This window comes from Stegodyphus dumicola, chromosome 1, assembly GCF_044657685.1.
Source record: "Stegodyphus dumicola isolate Sdum_Otavi_A_Nest chromosome 1, ASM4465768v1".
Lineage (NCBI taxonomy): Eukaryota > Metazoa > Arthropoda > Arachnida > Araneae > Eresidae > Stegodyphus > Stegodyphus dumicola.
This window is the reverse complement of record NC_140768.1, coordinates 54,649,380-54,677,107: the sequence shown is the minus strand read 5'-3', so window position 1 is coordinate 54,677,107 and position 27,728 is coordinate 54,649,380. Positions and strand designations below refer to the sequence as shown.

Here is a 27,728-nt window from a genome sequence, read left to right as displayed (position 1 = left end):
GTCCAAGTGTCGATTTTTACAAGACTGTTAATTTCACTGTCCATTGCCTCTTTCCAATGTCCAGCCCCACTGTATGTTGTCACCTCCTCAAAGTTACCTGGAACTGTAACATCACAAAAATTTGCACTAACACAGTAGTACCCGAATTCTTCATGAAATCGAACTGGTGGTTTGATTTGCCTTCTTGGTCTCACTCCACTTTTTGTTTCATCTTCATTTATCACACAGTCATCATTACTCGATTCATATGACACTTCTTGAGGTTCATTCTTATTTGTATCATCATCACAACCTACACACATTATGTCTTCTTCATTGATGTCAACGCGCCTGGCAACTATTATTCCGTTATTCATCAAAACTCTATATCCAAGTAAAATTCCAAATTCAGCCTTTTTTATCCCACTTAGATTTTCTCTTTTCTTCTGGTTTTCTTACATACACTCTACTTCCATATAATTTCAATTCATTTGCAGATGGTTTCCTATTAAAAAATATTTCATATGGTGTCTTCTTTACAACAGTATTTGTTAATGTCCTTTTTTTTTTTCAAATGAGCAGTAGCTTTAATTACTTCAGGCCAGTAACGTCTGTGAACTTTTGCTTTGGCTAAACGACATCTTGCCATATCCATTATAGTTCTATTATAATGCTCAGCAGTACCATTTAATTCATGTACATATGGTGGGCATGACTCTATCTTGATACCTTTTTCTCTTGCAAATTTGTATACCTTGCTATTCATATATTCACTACCATTATCACATCTTAGTTCAGATACCCTGTCTTCCCTGTTAAATTTTGAATTTCATTTACATATTCAATTAAGCAATCAGAGACTTGATCTTTAGATTTGATACAATAAATTTTTGCCAACTTGCTATAATCATCAATAAAACTCACAAAGTATTTCTCACCATTACATCCACTTGTTCTGTGAGGTCCATTTACGTCTGTATGTATAATCTCCAGAATATCTTCTGCTTTTCTTCTATTATTCTTGAATGGTAAATTGTGCATTTTATTTTCAATACATATGGCACACTACATATATTCGGTTTCTATTTCTTTAGGGATTCCTTCTAATAGCTGATCTTGCACATAGTATCCAGGTATTTAAAATTTACATGTCCAAATGAACGGTGCAATTTTTCTTTTAACATTAACTTACTGTTGGTCAAATTTGCAAATATTTTACTATTTTTAACATAACTCTTTATATAATGTTTCTTCTTTCTTTGCTATTGCTACTAATGAACCATTGACATTATATATTTTAGAGAACTTTTCTTTTGAAACTGTTTTATGATTATCAATAATCTTCGAATAACTTAAAATTTGCTTTCATTTCTTTTACATAAAATACGTTCTTCAATGTTACGATAGATTCAGAGTCATATACAGGAAAAGAAACTATTATATTGCTAACCTTTGTAGCTTTCAAAAATCCTTGCGTCACCGACTTTTACTTGAATAGGATCCTTCAAAGTGACTTGCTCTTTGAAATATTCATCACTGTTTATAATGTGGTCTGTGCATCCGCTATCCAGTAATCAATTTATTTCATTTTTATTTTCACAGTACAGTAGACTCCCGATTATCCGCGCCTGCCACACAAAGGGTTTTTTTTTTACAAGCATAAAGCAAAGAAAATAAAAATGTTCACAAAACTGAGCGAAATGTTAAATTTGCTAACATCGTGCTTATTTATGGCAAAAATATCCCAGGCCTTCTTGGAACCTTCTCCTCTGATGAGTAAGTGATTTCTTACTCACCCTTGCAGTGCCTGCTGCACTGCCCTTTCTCGTCTTAATCTTACTCACACATCCACTTCCTCCCACTCGCCATTGTTAGTTTAAGCCTGTTAAGTGTTTGCGAACTGGTCGGGGTTAATTTCTTATCTTTTATTGTGTTCAGTGCTTGTGCATTTTGGTTTTGTGTTTTTCGTTACCGATTTAAAATGTCAGGAAAACGAAAGAAGGTTGTGTTGACGATTACGCAAAAACTAGAATTAATTTCCAAAGTTCCATGATGAATTGTGAGGAAGGGAATGAAGATGTAGACACGCCCATGGCAACTCTTGCCGATATGGTGAAAACAGTTCCTGATGGTGAGAACGTCGATGCTGAAAACATTAACGAGTGGTTGGAGTGTGACATCTACGAACCTGGCTTCGAACGCTTAACAGATGACGAAATTGTGAAGAAAGCAAGGGGAGAGACCGAGAATGAAGGACAGCGAAGTGAAGGCAGAGAAGAGCCCACTGTGTAGATGCGGAAGACTCAAGAAGCTGCTTTGCAACAAGTCGACGAACTGCTGAGCTATTTGGAAGAACAAGACGACACGGAGTTGGCTGAGAAACTTACACTACAAAAAATGCAATTTCGGATCAAGAGAAAATGCTTCCAAAGCAAGAAGCAAACACAAATGACTGATTTCTTCAAAAAGGTATAGTTTTACAGTTATGCTTTTGTAATTACATAATACATTACAGTATTAAAACAGTACATATCTATTAGTTTTGAGTGATATACTAAATTATTAAGCGTTAATTAAACATTTCCATGTTTATTTTACATTTTATTGTACATAAAACGATTTTTCAAAGTTGGAATGACTTTTGCTATACCCGTTTTTAGCTTTTTTCGGATTATCCGCAATTTTTGTTATCCACGGCGGCCGCGCCACCCAATTCCGTGGATAATCGGGAGTGTACTGTATTTGCACTGGAACTTGACATGTTACTTTTGATAACAGTAGTGTGAAAACCATTTCCTTGATGACTGTTTATTCTGTGGTTAGAGTATGCTCTGCGTCCACGATGTGTACTAAAACCACGACTACGTTATTGATTGTTTGAAGTACTTCGACCACGATAATTAGTGGAGCCATTATCACGATAGTTTCTTTGATGGACATGCCAACAGTTCTTTTTAATGTGACCAGGTTTTCAACAATTATAACAAACATTTCCTTGTGGACCCGATTTGCTTGTTTCAATTTTGAACGCATTTGATTTTTCTGCTGGTGCACAATCTTCATAATCATTTTTCTTTTCAAGTAATTTTGATTTGATTTTGCTCTTTAGGTAATCAACTGTTCTGTCCTTCTCTGGTAATACATCTATTAAGTCACCAATGTGACTGTAATTTGAAGATAATGCTCTTAGCATATAGTTCAATTTTTCTTGTTCCGTCATGGTGGCGCTGGCATATTTCAGCTCGTTCACATACTTCCCAAAATCATCGAAAAATATATTTACATCAGGATAATTTTTATTAAGTCACCAATGTGACTGTAATTTGAAGGTAATGCTCTTAGCTTATAGTTCAATTTTTCTTGTTCCAACACAGTGGCGTCGGCATATTTCAGCTTGTGTTCACATACTTCTCAAAATCATCAAAAAATATATTTACATCAGGATAATTTTTCAGTTTCACACATTCTAAGTTATTTCGACAAACAATTTGTAGAGATGTTGAAGTTTTTAAATACATTGCATCAAATTTCGTAATTATATCAAATGCAGTCTCACACTCGTAAATGTATTCCAATTGCTTGTTTGTTATGCCGCCGTAAATGTAATTTGTAGCTTGGATATCCTTTTCTTCCCATTTTTCCACGTCATCATTTTCACTGACTTTTTGCTGAACCACATCTTTACATTTTTTAAATTGAAGAAATTTCATCATATGCACTTTCCAATTAAAATAGCGGTATGCCGATATCACTGCTTCTTTTACATACCATTTTTACGCTAGTACCGGTAACTTTTAAAGCAAATTATAACTACTAAATTCTTCATTCATATTCACAAACCACGCTCTGCTACCATGTTAAATAAACCGATATCATATCAAGAAGCAAGTCGAAAAATAAGAAACGTATCTTTTCACATTTTTTATTGAAACTTGATAACATGTGCACAACATTACACCGACATCCATAGCTCGCATGCAGAGAAGAAACTTTAGTGTTGCCAACATGGTAAAGATAAATGTACCAAAACTAACAGTAACCCCCCTCAAAGTTGATTCTGGCCCTTTTTCGACACCAAAATTACTAAATTAAGTCTTTCAGTGTTTTTACCTTTTTTCACTGTCGAAGGTAGTTACTCTTTTGTTAATTTAAAACTTTGACACTAAATTTTACCTCTTTGCGGAACCCTCCCTTTGGCGATAAAAATAATTCTTTGATGTGGGGATAAAGGCTATATGCCTAAGAGCCTCATAATTGAACCCTTCCTTGGTCTGATCAACAATCCACCAATAAGAAGCTTTCCACATTTTATGTAACAGACTTTCTGGAAACAGAAGTTCTAAGCTCTGTTCTTGTACATGTTTTTCAAAAATCACAATTCAAATATGTAATTCTCAAAGGAATTTTTCAACTTAAAGTAATTCAACTCAAAGGAATTCATATTGACTCAACATTTAAAAAATGTATTCCACTTTTAAGGGCCTAATCTTTTAGGTGAGAACTTTCTTTTTTCATGTTTGTGTTCAATACTGCGTGATTTGCTATTTAAATTGCTTCAAGCTATAAGTAATTTTTGTTAATATTTTTTCAATCAATTATTGAATGCCTGTTTAAATCAACATATAATTATCTTAAAATTGATGATGGAACAGAAGAGGCTGCTGCAGACAGATCCAAGTTTTAAATCCATCCGATTACAGATTTCAGATTGTCAGTCCTGTTGTAAAGTGTATCTACACAGATAAAGTAAAAAACATTATTATTACAGTACAAAGTCCGTAATCCGGACTCGTTGGGACTTCGGCGATTCCGGATTAGGGGTTTTTCCGAATTATAGATCATCAATTTAAATCTGGTAAGATGGCGTGCAGAAATTATACAATTAAAAAATATGAAGCCGTAATTTATGAAATAAAGAGCAATTATGATCTAAAGGGTATCAAATTTTACAAAAAAAAGCTTAATATTTATTTGTTTACTCATTAAACATTTCTTTCAACGCGCGCATGCGTAAAGCATCCATTACACATAGTCGAAATTAGAAAATTGCAACCAGAAAACAATTTGATGTGTATTCCTGATATTTATAATGATGAGGAAATTGATTTAAATCATATCAAAGACGGAGTACATCGAGATAAAATACTACATTTAGTAAGGAATTATAAGCCGAATAAAATAAAAACATCTGCCCTGAAGATAAGGATAGTGCTGACAAATCAACTTCCAGTTCACTGCGTGCGGCGTCGTTTCCCCCGTCCCCCCGCAGAACAGCGTAAAACGTGAAGTTGGTAAACAGATATCGAAAATGATTAGAGAAACAAATCATTAAGCCAAGCTGTTCTGATTACACAAGTAATATCGTGCTAAGTAGAAAAAAATGTGGTTCATTTAGACTATATTTGGACTTAAACGACACTTAAAACCTGGTGAATCCCTTTCCGAATATTTAATTACCATGCGTAAAATAGCCAGTTATGGTTCTGTTGATGATTCATCAATTTTTGATTATGTAATCAATGAGATACCTGATTAGAGTAGTAAAAAATTTATTTTGTATGGGTGTAAAACTATTTCTGAATTCAAAGAGAAATTAAAAATTTATGAGAAAATCCGTATTCCAGATAGGAAGAATAAGGGTTATTCAAATACTAACACACAAAATAAAGCATGTACTATATCTAATAAGAGTAAAGAACCAAGGTGTTATAACTGTGGAAATATATGGTGTGTAATGTATGCGCATTCTTTACGTGCATGTGTAAAGCATACTAAAAAAAAAAGTATGTGGCTTTGATATCCAGATTATAAATCATTCCGGATTACGGACTTTGTACTGTATAATAATTGTAGTTCATTAGCAGCAAACATTGTTAATTTGCAGTGAATATATGAATGATACTTCCTAACTCAGTGAATGCAAATATTTCAGTGAGCAAAGAAAATAACATTTTCATGGTGTTGATTATTGCAATTTTTTTTCATTTATTAATGAGCATAGATGAATTAAATCGATATAATTGTTGTCGTCATAGGTCCTATACTTGACATGCTTCCTATGTAGCTTAACTGTTGAAAAATATGTCAGCTGAATTCTGTACATTTAAAAAATATTCCTTTTGCATTTTGCAAATACTTCCTTTTGCATTTCTGCATTTGTAAACACTGTATTTTCTTTATTCCTACATTTCTTTATTGGAAGGAATTTCATTGGCAGAACCCTCTTATTTATTTTCACAAATCATGTAATGTACCATTTTAGATAGATATAAATAACACATTTTGTAATTTTTCTGAACTGTGATCATACTTTCTGATATAATAGCTACACAAGGTATGGGCAGAACGTTATACAGCAATATATGTCGCACTTTCTGACATGGGTAATAGCCATATGGAGCTTATTGTTATGTGCTATTTATTTATTTATAAATTTTTAAAATTGTTATAACAGTTTATTTCTTTCATTCATAGTTTTGGAAGGGAAACGTTTGACTTTTCTATGCCAGAAGTTACAGCTTACGTTCGTAAGACGAACCAGTCTTTCTTGAGGTAAGTTGATTTAGTTCTAAAATAGCTACTGGCTATGTATGATATTGAAACTCTTATAGTTACTTAATTATGGTTAACAAATTATGTTTTTTTTCTTCTCAGTTCTGATCTGGAGATTTCAGTTTTGGGGGTAAATATGTTTTTCTGTACGGCATCATTTGTGTTTTTCTTCTAGGATGTCACATTTTGTGGTTTACATACTGATAGCTATCAAACTGCATCAAAAAAAAGGGGGAATGAATTTGATTTGTTCAAAATTTGGACATTTTGCATGAAAAAACATGTAAATATTATACAGCACATATCAAAATCATGTGTAAAGATTTTTTTTTTTAATTACATAAAACATAAGGCAGTGTATTGTACTCTGTTTTTATTCATAGGTGTTTTTTATGGGAAAATCTAGCATTATCTTCTTGAATTAGACGGTTTCATTTTAACTGGGTTTGACCTTGACTGAAGAGTACTGATGAACTTATGAGAAGATCCATAGAATCACGTAAGAGTAAATATGACTTCTGTGAATTGAAGAGAGAAATGGGATTTCCAGCTTCATTGATTGCAGCAATCAAAACATGCAAAGATGGGAACTATAAATTATCCTACAGCTGTCTTAGGAGTAATTAAGAGCCTCTAACACAAAACCAGTGTTTGTTTCTAACTTGGATCTTCCTGCAGCACAGCATCTTTGCTAGCCAGCGGTGACTCCATTTGCCTTTATATATATTGTCAATTAGGCTGAAAAGGTGGGAGGAAGACAGAGACAAGCCCCCACACACTCTTGGAGTTGAAGAAATAGATTTGAGTCAGATCACCCTTAATATTTATAGAATTTTATTCAACATCTGTGCCAAATAAAGGTTGTTTTTTTGCCTCATCTCCAAAACAAGCATGCTAGACAGTAATAGGCTATGACATAGGATAAAGTTGAATTACCTAAGTAATCTTCCCACACTGGTTCTGATCTTAAATATAAATTCATATTCCTTATATTGTAAATTTTTTCCTTACATTGTACTAATACATCTTTTCGCTGAACAATACAGAATGTAAACTATCGATAATTCCAAAACTTTTATCCTTGAGATATGACGGTTCTGTGGTTTCGAAGGTTTTATTCATTCCTCTTAGAGTCTGGCTGTCATTCAAACAAATATTTTTTGTACTCCAAATGGAAATAACGAAAACATTATTTAACAGAAAAAAAGTTTACATATATGATGAATGAGTAATTTTCTGACACTAAGGATAGTGATGATATTCTTATAGAACTGGAAAGTGGTGGTTACAGCGATTCTTATACGGACATGTTATCAGATACAGAAATCACATATGCAGGTCGTATCAATGAACAAATACATTTTCCACTAACGTACTTTAAGATTTGAAACCTTTCGAATTTGTAAGAGAACCAAATATTAATATTAGAAGTGCTATTAAATGAACTGATTTTTTTTAATCTTTTTTAAATAGTTATGTTATAAAATGCATTGCAAAAAAAAAAAAACAAACAGTTTTGCACATAATCATCTTGGAGTTACTAAGTCCTGTCTAGTTTTTTAAAATGTGAAATTTTCAGACGTGACACTGAAGCAAACGAAAATATTTTGGGGTTTGATTATTTTGATGGGAATAATCAAGAAGTCTAATATTCTTTTTTAAATATTGCTTTGTTTTCATTTGTGTTTTATTTTCCATTTGTCAGAGAGATTTTTAAAAATTTTAATTTTGTTAATAAAATATAACAAAATCAAATCTGTGATTGTGTGGCTATTTTTTCCATATATATTTATTTGAGAAAAGCCAAAAATTTTATTATTTTATAGAATTTTTTAAGAAAAATATAAGGATAAAATGTTCCATTAATTCTGATTACTACCCATGTTTTCCTGTCATAATTAGAACAATTAGACAACAAATTTAATTCGTGTGACCTTTTTTCCCAAAGTTAGGCTTAACAGTATAAATTGCTTATATCCACAAGACATCCTGTTAGTATGCCATCCTGAGGCTCCGTTCAGATGGTGGTATAAATGTCATAGAGGTATAATCATAAGGCATTAAATGTGGGAATTCCATTCACACCTATGAAAGAGGGTCTAAGCCGTAGCCAATTAGAGAAGCTAAATTTGTGCATATGTGGCTGTGTGTACAGCTTTCTCTCTCAATAGGTTTTGTGCATATGCTCTGATTGACCGACTCTCATACCAAGTCAGCACAAAGTTGAATACTTTGAATATTATACCAAAACCAGTTTTTGTGACGTAGCAAGGTCTGACTATGAAGCGCCCATTAGTTGACAGTTATGACATTTATACATCTGCTTGAACAGAGCCTTAAAGAGCCAGTTGGTGATTGAAGCATTCACCATGAAAGGGTTATTTTTGCCCCTCTGAATTCAATGTTTACTGGAACATGAACATTTTATACTCAGGTGTAGAGTCTCTTCATGTGAAACCTCCAGCACACAGTACTCACATTTATTGCTTTAGCAAATGACACTGCAACTATGCAAGCAACAGTTTGGACAATGACTCATCCTTCTGTAGTAATATACTTATAAGACCAGTGTATCATTATTATTTTATTTGCTATCTGTTGCCTAAATTTTCCTAAACCTAATTGTGAATGGTTTAGTTGGATGGACGTTTTTATGGTTTTCCCCATGTATAACATGTATACAAGCTAATTATAATACACTATTTCCCGTAGAAAGTCCTCCACAAAGGCATCCCTTTGCTTTGGCAGATAGCGCTCGAGTGCTTTGCCCTCATCAAATAAACCAAACCTAAACCTAATTTGTAATATTTGTATATATTAATTATATATATTGTAAACCAATAATTCATATGTATATATATATATATACTTTAGTTTGGAGTCTGAGCCTATTTAGGAGAACAGTGATGATGGATTTGTGTGTCCTGATTCACCTTTAGTTATTGAAAGGGAAGATCGACGGAAGGCAAATCCATTACCATCTGGCAGAGCAATTTGCAATATGTCTTTTGTGATAATGCAGGCTAGAAAGCTAGAGCAGCATTCCTAAATTGTAAATTTGGAGGATCATTTCTTTTTGACAAAGTGATTCAACATGGTCTTTTCTCACTACATATAGCTATATATGTGATAAAATTTTATGTGGTAAAATGGCAACTATTTGTTCTGATGTGGAGAAAATCAGCCTAAATCAACTTGCAGTATTAAGTGCCTTATCTACTGGCAGTGGATTGATTTTCACAAATAATTAAGCAAAATTAGCAATTACATAGCTAATTTTGCTTTTGCTAAGAGCTGTTTCGTAAATTGTACTTTATAGCATTATACCTTGTTTATTTTTCAGATTCAAATATGGTCACAAGTCGTTAATCCGGACTCGTCGGAACTTCGGCGATTCCAGATTATCGATTTTTCCGGATTATACATCATCAGTTTAAATCTGGTAAGATGGATGCAGAAATTATAAAATTAAAAATATGAAACCGTATGAAATAAAGAACAATTATGATCTAAAGGGTATCAAAATTTACAAAAAAAAAAGCTTAATATTTATTTGTTTACTTTATTAAACATTTCTTTCAATGTAAATTGTTTCGTTTTATGTGATAATACTTTCTCTTTAATTCTATAAACAGACATAATTTCTTGTTCAGTTACAAAGTTCCGCTGTTCAAGTCCTATAATTGCTGTGTCGAGAATACCAACTAATTTGTCAATCGAAATTTTTTCGTTCTCAGTAACCTCTGTGTCACTTTCTTCACTATTGGAAGCAAATTATAATGATGAGGAATTTGATTTAAATCATATCAAAGACACGGAATCGAGATGAAATACTATATTTAGTAAGGAATTATAAGCCAAATAAAATGAAAACATCTGCCCTGAAGATAAGGATAGTGCTGACAGATCAACTCGAGCCGCGGCGTTGAAAACATCTGAAGATAAGGATAGTGCTAACAGATCAACTTCCAATTCAATGCGTGCCGCAGTGTTCGCCGCCGCCGCAGAGCAGCGTGAAATTGATAAACAGATTTCGGAATAGTTAAGTCATTTTTTGCAGCAATTTCACTTTTGTTTAATGGACTTCGAAACATACATTCGCTTTGTAGGTTCTTTACATATTAGTAAATATATATCGGAAATTCTATTTGACATAATCGGAAGTTCAAGCTTACTTTTATAAAGTTGCTCTAACAGTCTGCAAAAAATAATAAGCCGGATCCAATTCGAAGATTAAGGAACAATGCAATTTGCAACATTAACTGAAATAGATAATTAGGTAATTTTAGCTTAGCTTATACCGTCTGTTATACATTAAACGCGCATGCGCACATGCATATTCGCAGCCATAAAGGTCTTACGCGCATGCGTCAAAGCGATGCATGTGCAGAAAGTTTGTAGCTTTGAGGTCCGGATTATAGATCATTCCAGATTATGGGTGTCCGAATTAATGACTTTTGACTGTATTGTATAACAAGTTGCCAAAATGAAACATTATAACATGACAGCGAAAAATAAAAATGTTTTATTTTAATGAAATTAATCAATGTTACGATGTTTTAAAAAAAAATTGTCGAAAAATTCTCAGAATTAAAAAAATTACTCGGAATTAAAAAGTTTCTATAGAAACTTATCTTAAAATCGCTAAAATGTTGAAAAGTCGCCAAACTTAGAACCGTTTAATAAAAGAATTCACATCCCCAAAAGTGAAAAGTTGTTTAAGAGCTCTTTATTAGAAAAAATGAATTTCGAAATTCTTATGTTTCACTTCTTGCTTAGAAACTCGAGTATCCCATCATTTATATTCAAAATAGAAACAAATTATAACTCTTGAAAAGATAAATATATATACGTCAATGAATTGCCAAAAGTATTCCTCCAAAATGCTAATTCACACTCAAAATAGCAGTCGTAGAAAAACAGACAGAAATTTCAGATAATTAAAATTAAGGACCTTCAGCTGATTTTGGCCAAAATTAAGGACTTAAAGGACCAAAAATAGATTCCAAAAAATCTAATGACTCTTAAGGAACATATGAACTCTGCTGACACACATTTAATATTTAAAAGAAATATATCAGTATAATACATAATATACATGAAAACTCAGTATAATATGCATAATGCACATGAAAAACATGAGAATAACTCATGCAGACAGCTTGTACAATGGAATATGAAATCAGATTTAACTTCCAGTGTTCCTACTCACTTGGCTACCAAAAACTTCAGAACAGAATGCATATACTTTAGTTATCTTCAAAAGAAATTTTCACATATTAAAATTGCATTATTCAGAAACAGTAGCGGCTACAAAATGATTTAATTGAAATGCGTATCTTGCAAAATAATTCTTTATGAATGGCATCTAAAGGACTTTCATGAGGTGTAACTCCTCTATAAATCGCCGGTGCATTTTTATAAACTGCATAAAGATAAGTAATAATTCAATGACAGCCACAAATGTACATGAATAATGAAGATTTAAAACAAAAATATCCTGCAGAATCACAACATATGCACTGCTAATTTCAATCAACAGCGACAAATGCTGGATTCTGCGGGAACTGACTGTACTGTTTATTTTGAGATAACCGTTTTCAGTCCCGCCTTAAATACGGCTCATACTGAACATATATTTCTGAAACACAAATTTTTGATTATTGCACAAAGATAATTTTTTCCAACAATTTACTTTTACACCTTCCAGCTGTGCACTGCACTCTGCATTATTTCTGTAATACAAAAGTTTCGTTACCATATAAACTAATTATCTAAAACTTCATTTCAGAATGAACACTAATTTTCTTTTTCAACACAAATACACTTTTTTTAATTATGAAGTTCTCTGAAGAATGAAATTAAAACAATCAAATATTTTAAAAGTAAACAATTGAATCATGTATCAGTTATCAATCAAGAAATTAAAAACAGCCAAATTCATTTTGAAAAAAAAAATATTAATTGTCTTGTATTCAAAAAATTTCAAAAACTTTAATTATGAAACATTTTTGAAATGTTACCATGTGATAAATTTCTCGTCACAGCCACACCTTTAAAAAAAAGATCAGTTCAAAGTATTCTACAAGTACTTCACACAAATTTAATGCAAAATTTTCTGGATATGTATTAATTAAAAATCCATTATTTATATGACACATGACTTACCAGATTTTTAGTTGTAATAAACTTGTCTTAATCAATGAATGAATGCACTGCAGATAAGCTATCCTTTATAACAAGCATCACATTTTAAAAGAAAAGCAATAACTAGCCCTTCTTAATTATGCCTTTAATACTTCCTATACTACAAATTCCTTAAATGTCAAACATAGCAAATAGTAATAAATTTTATCCAAAGCAACTATACATCATATCAGAACCATTTAATATGTCCAATTATATACTTTGCCACAGATGATCACATGCAGTACAAATAAATTCTAAATGCACTTGAATGTTATCATCACTCATTTTTTTGCCTTTCTGTTCTGTAATCACATATTTCGAACCCAAATATTTACATCAGTGTGGAGCTCAGTATAGCAAATAGTCTGCAATGTAATAGTATGAAGCTCAGTATAGCAAATAGTCTGCAATGTAATAAGATGAAGCTCAGTATAGAAAATAGTCTGCAATGTAATAGTATGAAGCTTAGTATAGCAAACAGTCTGCAATGTAATATACACATTTTATATAGCTCCAAATTATTCTCCAGGTTTTCACATTAAGAGGTAATACTTGCTCCAGACTTAAAAAATGTAAATACTGAATAATATTCTTTCAGGTAATAAATAAGTAGTGAAGTGAATAATATTCTTTATCCATCATGAACATTCCCAGTATGTTATAACAGTTAATTTATTCAAATTATTTGCTCTCTAAACTTTTGGATTTTACTCTTATTTGCCTATAAACATCTTTATTCAGATTGATTACAATAAGCTTTTTAAATTTTTAAAAGATTTAAATGACAAGAGTTAATTATATTTGGCCAGAGCAGCTAGTACATTCCATTCAACAAAAGTATACACTAAATCTGAACCTAATTTACTTATTTACCTTGCCATAGATAAACACATTCAATCCAAAAAATTCTACTTCACAGAAATGCTATCACACACCTAATTTATTTATTTATTTCATAGTTACCTTTGAATAGCAACATGGATCTAATTATTTACAGCTGTGTAAAAAGGTTACACAGCAGATACAGTCTTAATATAGTTCACACAGTCACTGTTGTTCACTGGATTTATATGTAAGGATTAACAAGAACTTCAACCATTACTCCAAATCTCATTAACATTCAGAAACGTAACATGCAGGTTATACTTGTAAACATCGTTTATATTTCTAGAATATTGTTTCTGTTTAATCACTTAATCCTTACTTTATTTAATCTGAAAACAGTATTTTTGATTATTATTTACTATTAGTTTATATATTCCAACTTTCAGAATTTGCCAGCTATCAGCATATTTATTTACATATTTTAATGACCAAAATTAATGTAAAATCCTGGAGCATGCACAGCAGTGTTGATGTAGTGTTAAAGCATTGTTACAGATAATAAAATTTTTAGAAACTTTTATCGAACACAGAAGTGAATGCAACTACATAAATGTCTATTTAGCTTCCTGAAGATTCATTTCCTATTTTCGTTCTTATGTTATACTCTGAAATTGACTTTAGAGAAAGCTGCTTTCACTTAACGCATTTACTTATCACAGCCATTATATGTTTTTAAGTTTGTTACATTCATTTTAGTACATGTAATTACTATTTTCAGTATCGACAGTAATTCTATAGAATTCAGAAACTTTTCTCCAGTTCATCTGGTCACATCAAAATACACATTGATTAACATGTAACAATTTCTACTTAATAATACTATTTCTTCTTCCATCTCATGCTCCACAACTTTCAGTCATAGTGTCATCTAAATATTTAAATAACTCATGTTGTCTTCATCTAATTTATACATTTCTTTCTTAAAAGGGAAGGAATTAGATTCAGGGTTCATAGCCACATTCTAGTTAAAAAAATAAGCACCTATAAGCACTTTTCAAGCACATTTTAAGAAAAAAAATAAGCACTGGTCTAATTACATTACATACAACTGCATAACATTAAAAATTAGACTTGTAATTTAAAATATGAGAAATGCAGTATTTTTTAAGAGAGAATAAGCATTACCTCAACCATTGAAAATTATTTTTTTTAAATTTTAAATAACAGTTTAATTTACAGAACTAGTTTACAATGAGAGAAAAAAAAAACTATGCAGAACTAAACTATATTACAAGATTTAATGATGAAATTTCAGTTCAAAATAAAGGAAATAAATAATAAGGCATATTTATTCTATTCGCTTGGAACTTAATAATAAATGCAATTTATTTTTCCACTCATATTGATATTTAACTAATTTAAATGTAAATTCTGAACATTTTCTAAATTTTCATCGTATATCAGTTTTCCCTTAACAGATATTGCAAGCAAAGTAATTTATGTAAAAAAGAGGAACATTTCTGAAATCAGAAGACAGAAATTTGCTTCATGCAGTCATCCTTTAACAGTAAAAGCTTAACTACCCGCATACTTGAAAATTGGCGAATATTCGGACAGTCGAGCGGAACTTGAAAAAGAGGAGCGGATGGGGGGGGGGGATAGACTGTAACCGTTCTTTAGATAAAATAAATGCTTTTGACATTTTGATATGTGCATCATATAAAAACAAACCAATGGAACAGAAAAATATTCTGCTTTGCAAGCACAGTAAAACTCTTAAGTGTTCATAAACAAATCTCGGACCGAACATCAAAATTAATTATCTCTGCAAAATATCACAACCGTTATTGCGCAATACGTGCGCCGTAATTCTTCCCTACATGATATTACGCAATCGGATTCAACAGCTGCCGGTGTTGGGAGAACAAAGAACTAAATAAAGAAAAAGAAAGAGTCGTACCAATCTGGGGTGTTTTTCATTCTAATTTTCAACAGACTGCATTAAATTTCCGGAATAGAATCATTCTTCGCTTGGGTTGGTAGACCACAGAACTTTTAGTCCTATTCAATCCAGATTGGAAAGTGACAAAATAAAAAAAAAGGTCCGTTGCTTCTTTTGAACATTCATACATATACTCATAATATAAGCATAATGATCATAATAAACATGAATATGAACTGACCAAGCGGAACGAGAATGCAAAAATTAAAAAAAAAAAAGGACTAAAAGCAAAAAATAAGCACTAAAAACAAAAAAATAAAGTAAGCACCTATAAGGGCCTTTATATTTTATTTTCAAATATAAGAACCGCTACAAACCCTGTAGATTAGATTACTACGACAGAAGCTATTTTTACCCATTCTGTACCTAGATCAAAAACAGAAATTCAACCTTTGTTTCAAGGAATTATCATTTCATGTATGAATTAAAAGATCCTCCAAATAATATATACTGTGATCAGACCTTGGTAAGACTGGTTTTCTAACATGCTAAATGCTCCATATACTCAGATATCCATTTCTTCTCCTAGCTTAATTACATGATATGAAATTTCACACAGAAAAAGTAAAATTCATTAAAATCAAAGACACAGAATATACATGGCCAACTTAAAGTCTTTTTTTAATCGCATCTTGCAACACATACTTCTTGTATTATGAATATTGGCACCATGATTTCTTGTCTTCTAACTGAAAACATTTGCCATCAGCAATTGCCATTATAGTTGCGGATCAATATCGGAAATCCTGTAGCAAACATTGAATCTCTATCTTATTATAATTTATTTATTTACTTATTTCTTATGAAATCACACTGACTTCTTGCATCTCTCAGATTAACTTAATTTAACGACATTATTTTATACACTTATTCTTCATCAACATATAATAAACGGCAATTCAAAATTCTTTTCAATCACATTCATGCAGCATATGCTTTTTGTAATAATAGCAATGTAAATCCAGCTCCTGTTCTTTTATGCAATTCAAAACACGAGCCTTCGGCAACTATCATTGTAATTATCAGAAATCCTTTATTATAATTTATCAATTTTTTATTAAATTTTACATTTAGTATCTCTTTTGATCATCAGATGAGATTACCTCAAATCATGCAATTAGAAAGATGTTTTCTTTATACAATTCAAAATTCTTAAATCACATCATGCATCATATGCTTTTTGTAATAAGAGAAATGGCTCAGTTTCTGTTATGTAACTCAAAACATGTGCCTTTCCACATCACTTGCTGTAATTGCAAACCAATACCAGAAAACCTGTAGCAAACATAAATCTTTATTAATTTTTTGTTAAATTTCACATAGTATCTATAGTTTGAAATATTATGTGAAAAGTATGAAATTACTTCAAATCATCCATTAAGAAAGAAGTTTTTTAAGTTGAACTTTATGTGCTACTTTACAGAATTCTTCAGCACAACTTAGTTAAAGGATTGACATTATGGAATTTTACCATCCACAATTCTTACCTGAGGAGTTATTAAAGCATGAAATACGAAAAATCAGTAATCCCCCTACTGGGGACTAAAATCTGGTTCCTCCAACTGATTTTCGTACGAGCTTCAAATTGTAACACAAAGGCAACAGTAATTTATCTCTTGTCATTTTACAGTTTTCGGACGAGCTTCAAGTCAGATCACAAAGGCACAGGTAATTTATTTCTTGTAACTTTACAGTTTTTATAGCCTAGTTATGGCCCACTCAAATGTGTTTCATGATAAGATTTTCTACTCTCTAAGCTACAACATAATTAGCTTTGTTTTTATTGAACAAGTGAAAATTCACAGAATCGAAAATAATGTACACATGTTATGAAATCATACACAAAATTTCAAATGGGAGAAAGATAAATTATGAGAATGATACTGACCTACATTCAAACAGTAGGAAAACAAGTAGCCTTAGACAAAGAACACATGACCTGCATCAAAAAGTAAAGTAATCACACATGCTATTACACCTTAGTTACTCATCATGCAATTTTTGAAAGACTTGTTGAGCACAAACTCTGAACTACCGACTGAAATTTGCAAGGAATGCATTAAAATTTATGCCAATTAGTTCATGCTGAGTTCTAAAATTATGAAATATAAATCTACAAAAACTGAAGGCATAATTACATAAACAAGCAGTAGAATAAGACTTTTTTCATTCTTCTGGACCACAGAGGACGGAGGACAGACAAAGGGGGAAACTAATAACATTGCTTTCTTCCTTTGGCAAACTCCTCAAAGTTTTCCATACTCAATGACTTGGAGTCTTTTTATTAAAAAGTTAAGTAAGTGGTAAATGTAATATAAACAGAAGTAAATAATAGAAGACTTATTTTGAAACTAGAACTGAAGACTAGTAAATTCTTTACAACATGAGATCCATTTACATGACTAATCTATCCGAAGAAGAAGGATACTATTAATACACTTAAAAGCTGGAGTCTCAGCTATTGATATTATTTTTAAAGAACAGTTAAAAATTCCACAGACAGGCATTTTGTAATTTCACTCAGTACCAACCGAAGTCTTTAATCAGTCAAAAATGTAACATTCCTACAATACAAATTTTAACATCCTTTACCATCAGATTAAACTCATTCATCAAGCACAAATAACTTAACAAAGACAGAAGTAATAATTATCAACTGATTTATCAGGAGTAAATTGAAAATAAAACAGAACTAACTTAGAATAAAGTAAGATAGTAATATGCATAAATTTGTCTTTTCCTTTTGTGCATTAACTTGGACTATTAATGCTTGATCCATTTTCAAAAATGCTTAAACCAACTGTATAGCCAAATATCAAAATTATTGGCAATTAAGAGATCATATTATAGCACAAGTTTCCTTTAATATAACTATTATAATGTATTCCCTTTAAAATCATAATTTTAGTTTAGAGGTTAACATTATCATTATGAAAATAGCTATTTTATCTAAGGGATTAGAGAGCTGCAGTTTGGCCAAGAAAGAACCAATCAACTTCTGAACAAATATTTAGCACATAATTAGCTACTAAGTTTACAAAAATATTACACTTTTGCAACATTAGTTACATAATTCATATATCCCTTTGGCAACTTAAATAAAATAGCTCCCTGATAAATTCTGTGGCAGCAGTGCAAATAGAGGAGCTCCAAGCCGGACAGCTTGTACTGAACAGCTGCCGTATCCACACCATTTTGCACACATTTTTGAGATGTCTTGAGGGAACGATGTGCATCTCTTGGAAATATACAATCCCGCAATATCCATTGCTGTTTCCAACATCTTTTGCTTGGATCTTCAGAAAAAGATTAACATATCTTGGAAATAGGTAAGTTTATAGGATAACTTTAATTCATTCAAAAATATAATGATTGATTTTAAAATGAAATCATAAAGAAAGTTTAACACTTGCATTTTTAAAAAAAATGGGAAGGGAGGAATGGAGAGTTTAAAGTAAAAACGATTTCATTACTTGAAATTTTTAAAGGATTTTGAAAAATAGGCTTTTTTCAATTAAAATTCAACAGATTTTTATTTAAAGGGGGAATTACATATTATTTCTTTTCATTTAAGCCTTAAATTTTATTTAGCGGGTTATGTGAAATTTGAATTACTTAATTCTACAATTCCAGGAAATGTTCTTGAAATTTCTGCTTAAGGAATTACCATTGAATCATGTACTGAAACGATTAACATAACATTACATACACACTGCTATAGTGCAAAACTCATTTCAACTGAGTAAGAGAAGTAACACAATAAATTGTGAAGCGTAGATACTATTATTCATAAGTTCTCGCACAATCAATAAATTTTTTAGTTTGCGGAAATCATTAATTAAGGACATTTCAGGGGAAAAGGTTTTCCTCTCCATCAAACTACTGTACATATCATATTTTATATTGGTCTCACATTGGAGTTTCCACTTCTGAAAACTTTACAAGTGTAAGCTTTTCCTTTTCAATCCTTTATCTCTTTTCAATATTCAAAACTATGTGTAACACATCACACTATACAGAACTACCAATTTAAATTTACAGTTCTAATAACCTATTTCTATCAAATCTTACTGGTATTTTCCTTCTGTACCATATTTCATACATTCAATCTCAATCACCACAGAACAACAAAATTATTTAATGGCATTTAATACAAACCATTACCACTAATGAAGAAAATAAGTTAAAATTAAACTCAACATATACGAGCAAATACACAAAATATTTCCAGAAGGAAGTACGGATAGTTAATCTTCAGAGTAAATCATACCTTTTATGCATCTTTTGAACAATTTCTGCACATCAGAGCAACAACTTATAATGCTTATGGAACCTTATACCTTGGTCCATGTTACCAGATGAAACTACAGTGTTCTCACATTAACAGTCAGGACTATATGAGTAAACTCTTAACTCATGGCAAGACCACCATTAATACTGCAGTGAAAACAAGGGGCTTTCTTAAAGAACTATGTTAAATAAATGGCTAACTAACCTTAGCTATTGTTTTTTCTTTCCAGAAACTTATTATATATATTTTACCTTAGATGGGAGAAAAATATAACATTACTTCTCTCAACTTTACACAATACAAATGACAACTATAGCTAAACTTTGGTTGTGGAGTTAATCTACATCTAAGCAAGCGAACAATGACTTTGTATTTTCACAAGCCAAACTTACAATTTTTCTTCGTTCTTCTATTTTACAAAATATTCTTATTTTTCATTAGGGGGAATTTATTTTCAATCATCCAATGGAAGGAAACAACTTGTTTAAAGTGCACATTCCATGAACTTTACATGGAAACTAGTAAGTGCAACAATATAGTAACTTTACATGAAACTACCAAGTGCAACAGCAATTTAAAAGTGTGACACAATTGCCTCTGAACAGCTTGTACATTCAACAAATTTACATTTAAGAACATTACTTCAGAAGATGAAAGGACACTTACCCTCGTACTTATTTCATTATCTAGAATACTGTATCAGTTTCACTGTCATGAATTCAGTTTTTGTTTTTAATACTATTTTCTATTCACAAGATCTTTTTCACCTTTTTTAATACTACACCCAACATATCCTACAATACAGAAATGTGATTCTTTATAACACAGAGAAAACTTTTTACCATATAAACCAAACTTTATACCATAATTTCAGGAAGAAAGGCTGCATCAGCGTAAACGCCGTGGTGCTACTTTGGTAGGCAGTTGCACGGATTTTGGCAAGTAATACAACTTATGATAAGTTATTTATGGTAACATATACTTTGTTGTCATTTTATTTTAAAAATAATGCATTTTATTATGCATAAATTCTGTGTTTTAAATATTATATATGGCTTCTAAATATTAAAAATCAATTTAATTTTGCATTTTTATTTGAAATAAAAATTTTATTGTTTATGGTATTTTATGAAATTTTTTGTTGTGGATGATGTAATCAATGATGTCACCTTACTTTAAAAGTAATTAGTTTTGATATCTATAAATTTAATCTAATGTTTTAAACTTTATTTACGGCTGTTAAATATTAAAATACAATTTAATTTAGCATTTTTTTGAAAAAATGATTTTATTATGTATGATTATTTAAATAATTTTAATTCTAGGAGTGATGTAATCAGCTCTGATTGGTTATAGAATATTTGTGCATTAACGAGCTGTAATCAGCTCCCTGATAGGTTACTGAAAATTTGTGCATTACCTCGCCATTTTAATATTTAATTCATATCTTCGAATTCCTTCAAAGATGAATGTTGTTATTGGCAAGTACCAAGAATTATTGGTATCGTAATCAAAAAAATTGTCGTTTGTATTTCAGGGAAGGTGCGGTTAAAGGATCTTCAAAATCTTAGAAACAATACCTATTATTGGAGGGTTCACACCAGAAAAGAAGTGATACTCTAAGGTTGGCCAAATATAGAGGACAATCGTGCCAACTGGATAAAGGACCAACAAGGAAAGGGAATGACAATTTCAACTGTAAAAATTCGCTTGCAAGCAAAAGTTACGGCAAAACAAACAAACATAAATGATATCAAAGGAGGGCCTTGCTGGTGTAGCAAATTTATGAAAAGAAAAAATATTTCTGTGCGTACTAGAACAACAGTCGGGCAACAATTACCAATGGACTGGGAGGATAAAAAGGCATCTTTTCTAAAATATGTGACAGATATTATAGAGAGGGGGGAAATTTCATCACAGATAATAAATATGGATGAAATACCGTTTTTTCATGATGAGTTTCAACTCTCCTACAAAGACAACTGTTGATGAAACTGGTGCAAAAACTGTATCTGTGCTTACGACGGGGCACGAAAGAATGTCATTTACATGTGTGTTAGCTTGTGCCACAAACGATGACAAGCTAAAGCCGATGATCATTTTTAAAAGAAAAACTATTCCGAAGGGAGATTTTCCTAATGACATAATTATCTGTGCAAACGAGAATGGATTGATGTGCGAAACAGTCATGCATAAGTGGCTACAAAAAGTTTTGCAGTGTATTAAGGGATCTTTTTTCCAACTAAAAGGGTTATTGATAATGGATTCCATGCATGCTCATTTACTTAACCAGATGTCACAAACTGTCTACGACCATAGCAATAATAATACCTGGTGGTTTGACAAAAATCTTACAACTACTAGATTTGTCAGGTAATAAATCCTTCAAAGCTGAAGTCCAAAAGTGGTGGGAGTGTTGGAAGAATGAAGGATTACATATGTATACCAAAAGCGGCAAAATGCATGTAGCATCGAAGAAGTTGCAAAGTGGGTAGGAAGTGCATGGAAATCAGTGAAAACATCATCACTAATAGCAGCATTCAAAGAAGCTGAAATTATATCCTCAGATAAAGACTGTAAAACAAGAGGATGAATGATCTGGAAGACTTTAATTCAGATAGTTTAATTCTTTTTAATTCATATAGTGAAGAATCAGGTTTTGATGGCTTCATTTGATGTACAGTTTTGCTTAATTCCTTTGTAAATAAAATTTAAAATTTTCTTTTGTCATCCAAATTTAATATCTCGTTGTTGCAACATTTTTTAGAATATAGTACGAGTATGACAATTATGGACTTCTTTAGTAGTAAATATATTTTCAACATTTCTTACCTTTAATTTTCTTTTGCGTTATAGTTTCACGTTTTTTTCTTCAGTGAGATCCCGTTTAGGATGAATAAGGCACATAGGTCCGTTCAAGGGAAAGAATGTAAGCAAAATAAAGTTCGCAGAAAGCAACTGAGTGGTCTTTTGTTTCGGAACAGTACCAATCTATGTACAATAACAAGGTCATACAAACTGCACAATGACATCATAGGAAATACTGTTTTTTAATGCACTTAAGTTCTACTTTGGTAGAAACGCCACACCCACTGAAATAAGTTTTAAATACATAAACGATGCGGCCTTTCTTCTGGAAATTACGGTACTTAAATTACCAAATATTTTGGAAGGACATACAAAAATATTTTCTTACTCTCTCAAATTTGAATTATTTATATTGTAGTGGAAATTTGAATTATTTATATTGTAGTGGAAATAAGGGTCATTCCATAAAAAGAACTCTCCTTCCAACAACTGGAGAGCTTGTTAAAAAATTTTTCTTACAGCTCTTTCTTCCACATGCATAGATCATAAATTCTTAATTTTAAATGGGAAGGTCAAAGTATCTAATTCTCTCCAATTTTAAACCATACAACTAATAGCATAAGTTAAATTTTAGTTACGGAGTTAACCTAGAAAAAAAAGGAACTTTGTATTTTCACCAATCAAACTTCATTTTTAATTTTAAGAGTATTTTATTTTAATCAATGTTATTTCCAACGCTCGCACTTCAAAATTGTATTGTCATTGTCAAAGTAAATAACACATTTTATGCATGATTTGCACAATTTCCGCTTACCACGGCAACAACGCTCATAAGACTTTTTGAACACTCATACCTATGGTGGGGATACATTACCAGGTTACGTGTTTTCTCACATAATGGTTACACACACACTCACTGTGAGGACTCAATATAGGGGCTTTATTAAAGTAAGAGGTCCAGAAAAAACTCCAGAGTAACTTTTTACACATGTATCGATTTCCAAATAAAATACCACAGAAACAGTTAATAAAGCTTTGGAAACATCAAAACTGTCTGCAACGGGGATTCATTACCAGATATTAACTTTTGCGTTCACACCTTCACTGTTAAAACTATTCAACTCTTAATTTCTAATGCTTGGCAGATTCACATTTAATACTGCAGTGAGGACAAGGGTCATTCTTTAAAAAAGACTGTACTTAACTGGCTAACTAATTTTTTTTTTTTTTTTTTTTTTTTTTTTTTTTTAAGAAACAAAACTCATTTTTTCACATGCTTAAATAATTTTTAAATTTCAAGAGGACAACATATGTTTATTTCCCTATTTATTTTAATTTTAAATGGAGAGGACAACATATCCTCAAGCTTAATTTTAGTAAAGAAGTTAATCTAAAATAAAAGGGACCTGATTTATGACTTCACATTATCCCTAACCAATATTTCTCTTTCTTCATGTAGAAATTCGAAAGACATTACTTATAACTAAAAACCACATGTAGACATCAAACACTTCTTAAATATGTCTGAGACGAAATCTTACTGCAATCAACGCTGTTAATAATATTACAAAACGAAACTCTCATAAACAGCATACTTTCTTATATTACTAAAAATATTTTCAAAGCGTCACACTTTAGTCTTCAGAGTAAATAACACGTTTTAAGCTGATTTGGACATTTTCCACTTATTACAGCAAAAACTTTTACAAGCCTTAAAGAAAACTGATACTTTAGTGTGATGGGGATGCATTACCAGGTAAACTATCTTCTCGCATAATGGTTACACATTCACGGTTAGGACTCCATAAAAGTATCTTTACATAATGGCAAATTAATAACAACACATAATGATAACACACAAAAAATAAGAGATTAATAAGGATTTAAACTAAAAACAAAGGAACTCTTATCACTTCATATTTTCACCTACTTTCACAACTTCAACTTTTACAATACATTGTAAGTAATAAGACGAAGCATTCTTAATTAAATACTTCAAAAATACCTTATTTATAACTTTCAACTTCTGGCTGTCACACTCTTAACTCTACAGGCTATAACAAAGTAAATATTTCAATTTTAGACTCTTTGAAGCAAATATCAAAATACACCACTTATCAATAGGGACAATACTCCTAATTATTACACAGGATGATTTAACTTCCACACTCTGAATGTATTGCAATCTCTTAATTTATAAGAATTCTGTTTCTGTCACTCTCTTAATTCTATTGACTTTTCGCTGTAAATATACAAAAATACTCAACTTCAGCATTCACACCTTCACTGTGGAAATTATACCATTAATTTCTAAACCGAGGCAGATTCATCCTTTATATTGTAGTTAGGACAAGGGTCATTCTTTAAAAACACTTCTACCTAAGTACCTGGACTCTGGCATTTTTTCACAAGTTTAAATTATACGTTTTAACTTTTAAAAGGAGAGGACAAAACATGTCTACTTCTCTCTGCTTTACAATGCATAACTGTTTGCTTAATTTTAGTAAAAGGATCTAAAATCAAAGGAAATTACCAACTGATATTTCATGGCTGCACAAGTTCAGAAGATATTACTCATAATTAAAGGCCACTCGCAACTTCATATCAAAAGTAACAAATCGAGAGATGAAATACTTCTCACCTATGTTTCAGTTAAGACCTACTGCAATCAAAGCGATTAATGAAAGTTCAAAATGAAACTACACCACTAAATTTAATTAATTTGTAAGACTTTCTAACACGTAGCAGATTTATTATTTATACTGTAATTAAAAAGAGGGACATTCTGAAGTAAACAACTGGCTACCTTTTCAAGAAACCTTTCTTAAAGGAAAATTTTATTTTCGTCCACATGCTTAAGATCATACATTTCTAATTTTAAATGGGGAGGACAAAGTTATCTTAATTCTCTCTCCTTTACACAGTACAACTGATAGCTCATGTTAATTTTCAGTTAAGGATTTAAACTAAAAACAAAGCAACTCTCTTATGACTTCATATTTTCACCAACTTCGTTTTATAAATTTTACAATCTCAGTACTTTTTTATACTATCCACAGTATTTTTAAACCATCACACTTTACACTATTCAAAGTCAATAACTCATTCAATGCATGATTTGTACATTTTCCACTTATTACCACTTACACCAATAACTTTTTATAACGTTTATTGAACACTGATACCTTTACTGTGGTGGGGATTTGTTAGTAGGTTCATTATTTTCTCGCATAATGATTACGAATTCACTGTCAGTACTCAATCAAAGGGCTTCACTAAAAGAGAGGTCACACAATGCACTATTCATGGAAAGTACTTTTAACGCATGGTTCGATTTCCAAAAATCACAGGAACATTTAAAAGTTTATGAATGCCTGTACTCTCCGCAAGGGGGATTTCTTAACAAGTGTTAACTTTTTAATTTACACCTTCAAACTTAAAACTAGTCCATTTAATTAATTCCTAAAGATTTTTAATGAATGACAGACTTATTATTTACACAGTAGTCAGAAAAAGGATTGTAATTCAATGATAACAACTTGCTAACCTTCTTTTCTTTAAATTTTTTTTACCACAGGGCACTTTCGGATGCTCAAATTATAAAACTTTTAATTTTAAATCGGGAGGACAACATTTTTCTAGATGTTTGACGCTGTAAGAATGATAAAAAGGAACTAACTTTAAACTTCATGACTTATGACACCTAATTTGTAAGAATTTATATTTTACCTCTGTCACACACGGTTAATTCAACAGGAGTTTCGCAGTAATAAGGGACTACATTCTTAATTAATATGCAGGATGTGCATTCTTAATTAATATGCAGGATGTACATTCTTAATTAATATGCAGGATGATAGATCTGCAAATTTGATATACTTTTTCTCCACCTTCTGAAAACTCTCCATACCACTCTTATTTAACACATACATTAATAAAACCATTTCTGCCTACCAACACTGTTTCTTTTCGTCCACTTCGCAAAAAACAAATACATCTAACACTGCAAATTTATAAGAATTTTAGGAACTTTGGGTTTCTGCCTATCACACTTTTTTCTCCTTACAGACTATATCTAGTAAAAATTTTAAATTCTACAGTGTCTTTGCAGTAAATATCAAAATACGTCGCTTATCAAGTGGGATCATGTTTCCAGTTATTGCACAGGACGATTGAACTTCACGTATTCTGAATGTATTGAAATCATCTAATTTATAAGAATGAATGTATTGAAATCATCTAATTTATAAGAATTTAGTTTCTATACGTCACACTATTTTAATTCTACAGAACTTGGAACAGTTAAAGAGACCACATTCCTAATTAATCCGCAGCATTACATATCGGTAAATCAGAAGTACTTTTTGTATACCTTCTAGAAACTCTGTATGCCAGTCTCATTTTAAACATACCTTCATGAAACTACAAAATCGAATTTTAATTAATGTTACACACTCTCAATATTTTGAAAACGCCTAACTTATACTTTTCGTCTGTCACATACTCTCAATTTAGTAAGACATTGTAAGTAATAAGACAAAGCATTCTTAATTAAATACTTCGAATATACCTTATTTATAACTTTCAACTTCTGGCTGTCACACTCTTAACTCTACAGGCTATAACGCAGTAAATATTTCAATTTTAGACACTTTGAAGCAAATATCAAAATACACCACTTATCAATAGGGACAATACTCCTAATTATTACACAGGATGATTTAACTTCCACACTCTGAATGTATTGCAATCTCTTAATTTTATAAGAATTCTGTTTCTGTCACTCTCTTAATTCTATTGACTTTTCGCTGTAAATATACAAAAATACTCAACTTCAGCATTCACACCTTCACTGTGGAAATTATACCATTAATTTCTAAACCGAGGCAGATTCATCCTTTATATTGTAGTTAGGACAAGGGTCATTCTTTAAAAACACTTCTACCTAAGTACCTGGACTCTGGCATTTTTTCACAAGTTTAAATTATACGTTTTAACTTTTAAAAGGAGAGGACAAAACGTCTACTTCTCTCTGCTTTACACTGCATAACTGTTTGCTTAATTTTAGTAAAAGGATCTAAA

The 27,728-nt window shown here is 31.3% G+C and overlaps 1 long non-coding RNA gene across 18 annotated transcripts in view; it reads left to right on the top strand.

Moving 5' to 3' along the window:
* LOC118203489 (uncharacterized) overlaps window positions 1-22,568 on the top strand; it is a 28,870-nt gene extending 6,302 nt beyond the window's left edge. For 4 of the 18 annotated variants that reach the window (XR_015040629.1, XR_015040631.1, XR_015040607.1 and 1 more), the window contains 3 exons: window positions 6,454-6,531; window positions 20,713-20,809; window positions 21,376-22,568. This is a non-coding gene — a long non-coding RNA (uncharacterized LOC118203489). The other 14 variants (XR_015040601.1, XR_015040612.1, XR_004760574.2 and 11 more) reach the window with 7 other exon arrangements.
* The last annotated feature ends 5,160 nt before the right edge of the window (window positions 22,569-27,728 follow it).